The sequence below is a fragment of the Syngnathus scovelli genome, chromosome 4 (assembly GCF_024217435.2).
Source record: "Syngnathus scovelli strain Florida chromosome 4, RoL_Ssco_1.2, whole genome shotgun sequence".
In the NCBI taxonomy this organism is placed as follows: domain Eukaryota; kingdom Metazoa; phylum Chordata; class Actinopteri; order Syngnathiformes; family Syngnathidae; genus Syngnathus; species Syngnathus scovelli.
Genome location: NC_090850.1, coordinates 224,729 through 227,500, shown reverse-complemented (window position 1 = coordinate 227,500; position 2,772 = coordinate 224,729). Strand labels below are relative to the sequence as shown.

The following is a 2,772-nucleotide window of genomic DNA, read 5'->3' as shown; positions in this document are numbered from 1 at the left end:
AATAGCCCCCGCCGAGCGGATCGGCTGTTTATAAGCACCGCGGAGGTGGTCGGGCGCCTCATTCGACTTCCAGCGGCCGGCGAGCTCGCGCAGCCGCCCGGCACATCCGGGAGGCCGTGCGCACGAGCCAAGTGGCCGAAAATAGCCCCCGCCGAGCGGATCGGCTGTTTATAAGCACCGCGGAGGTGGTCGCGGCGCCTCATTCGACTTCCAGCGGCCGGCAAGCTCGCGCACCCGCCCGGCACATCCGGGAGGCCGTGCGCACGAGCCAAGTGGCCGAAAATAGCCCCCGCCGAGCGGATCGGCTGTTTATAAGCACCGCGGAGGTGGTCGCGGCGCCTCATTCGACTTCCAGCGGCCGGCGAGCCCGCGCACCCGCCCGGCACATCCGGGAGGCCGTGCGCACGAGCCAAGTGGCCGAAAATAGCCCCCGCCGAGCGGATCGGCTGTTTATAAGCACCGCGGAGGTGGCCGCGGCGCCTCATTCGACTTCCAGCGGCCGGCGAGCTCGCGCACCCGCCCGGCACATCCGGGAGGCCGTGCGCACGAGCCAAGTGGCCGAAAATAGCCCCCGCCGAGCGGATCGGCTGTTTATAAGCACCGCGGAGGTGGTCGCGGCGCCTCATTCGACTTCCGGCGGGCGGCGAGCTCGCGCACCCGCCCGGCACATCCGGGAGGCCGTGCGCACGAGCTAAGTGGCCGAAAATAGCCCCCGCCGAGCGGATCGGCTGTTTATAAGCACCGCGGAGGTGGTCGCGGCGCCTCATTCGACTTACAGCGGCCGGCGAGCTCGCGCACCCGCCCGGCACATCCGGGAGGCCGTGCGCACGAGCCAAGTGGCCGAAAATAGCCCCCGCCGAGCGGATCGGCTGTTTATAAGCACCGCGGAGGTGGTCGCGGCGCCTCATTCGACTTCCAGCGGGCCGCGCACTCGCGCACGCCGCCCGGTTCAAATTTTCTAAGTGCAACGCACAATGAGATGCATGAGAAACGGCCTTGGTTACCATCACATTTGAAGCGATGAATACGAAGTTAAATTTTATGACTCGGTGTATAAGTCGAGGTCGATTTTTTTCGGTCGATTTTGGATCGAAAAAGGTCGACCAATACACCGGCAAATACGGTATATATACTTATTATAAATGTAGTATTTATTTATATAGATTTATTGTTTATTTATATATATAAAGGCAGGTCCGCAAAAATATTTCTGACGCGTAGCCGGTCCGTGGCGCAAGAAAGGTTGGGGACCACTAGTCTAAAAGAATCTGGCCGTAACTGGAATAGGGTTCTACGCGAATGCCCAACGGAAAAGTGAAGTGCACAAAACCTGCATTTGGCTGTATCAAAATAAATGTCATGAAAAAGGTAAAAACACTACATGGAAGCGCAATGTGTTGTGCTGGGTTCTTTTACAAGTAAAGACTGCTGCTTTGAGTTCACAGGGAGCCATGCTCTTTATTCACTGTACATAGTCTGTCCTCTAGCGGTAAAAACGTGAACTGCAATGCTATGGCTGTCGCCACACAATGTAGGTTTTAAACTCGTGTTGTAGTTTCAGTGTCGGAGTTCAAACTAGGCTTGCAGTTTCCGAATGCCATTCGTGATGGGTGCTGTAAAAAGTTCTTGGCTTAAACGATTGAAGTGCACATAAGAAAAAAAAAAAAAAAAAAAAGCTTACGGTAACTGGTATTCCCAGGCGGTCTCCCATCCAAGTACTAACCAGGCCCGACCCTGCTTAGCCTCCGAGATCGGACGAGAGCGGGCGCTCTCAGGGTAGTATTGCCGTAAGCCGTGAGACCGCTCAGAATTTTTCATTTTATAGACACAATCGCCCCTGAAACCATGCCAAGCAGCGGCGGGACTTGATGGCTGTGGTAAAAGTTTCCTTTCACAATTGACGTGGGAAAAAAAAAAAAAAAAAGGCTTTCAGCACCTGGTATTCCCGGACGGTCACCCTTCCCTTTTGTTTTTCTTTTTTTTTTTACAACCAGGGCCCCCCTCCGCGAGTCGTCACCTTATCGTGGTGGAGGGGTTTGCGTGCCCCTATGATCCTAGGAGCCATGTTGTCGGGGGCTTCATGCCCCTGGTAGGGTCACCCATGGCAAACGGGTCCTAGGTGAGGGGCCAGACAAAGCACGGCTCACAAGCCTCTTATGATGAGTAATATAAATGGACTTAGTTTTCCCTCGCCCGGACGCGGGTCACCGGGGCCTCCCTCTGGAGCCAGGCCTGGAGGCGGGGCTCGAAGGCGAGCGTCTGGTGGCCGGGCCTTCGCCCATGGGGCCCGGCCGGGCATAGCCCGAAATGGAAACGTGGGTCCCCCTTCCCATGGGCTCACCACCTGTGGGAGGGGCCGAAGGGGTCGGGTGCAATGTTAGCTGGGCGGCAGCCAAAGGCGGGGACCTTGGCGGTCTGATCCCCGGCTGCAGAAGCTGGCTCTTGGGACATGGAATGTCACCTCTCTGGCTGGAAAGGAGCCCGAGCTGGTGTGCGAGGCAGAAAGATTCCGACTAGATATAGTCGGACTAGCCTCCACACACAGTTTGGGTTCCGGTACAAGCCCTCTCGAGAGGGGTTGGACTCTCTTCCACTCTGGAGTTGCCCACGGTGAGAGGCGTCGAGCAGGTGTGGGTATACTTATTGCCCCCCGGCTGGGCGCCTGCACATTGGGGTTCACCCCGGTGAACGAGAGGGTAGCCTCCCTCCGCCTTCGGGTGGGGGGACGGGTCCTGACTGTTGTTTGTGTCTATGCACCAAACAGCAGCTCAG

The 2,772-nt window shown here is 57.5% G+C and overlaps 1 pseudogene; it reads right to left on the bottom strand.

Annotated features, from left to right (window-relative positions):
- Positions 1-1,674: 1,674 nt before the first annotated feature.
- On the bottom strand, positions 1,675-1,793 carry LOC125967830 (5S ribosomal RNA; annotated as a pseudogene).
- Between the last annotated feature and the right edge of the window lie 979 nt (positions 1,794-2,772).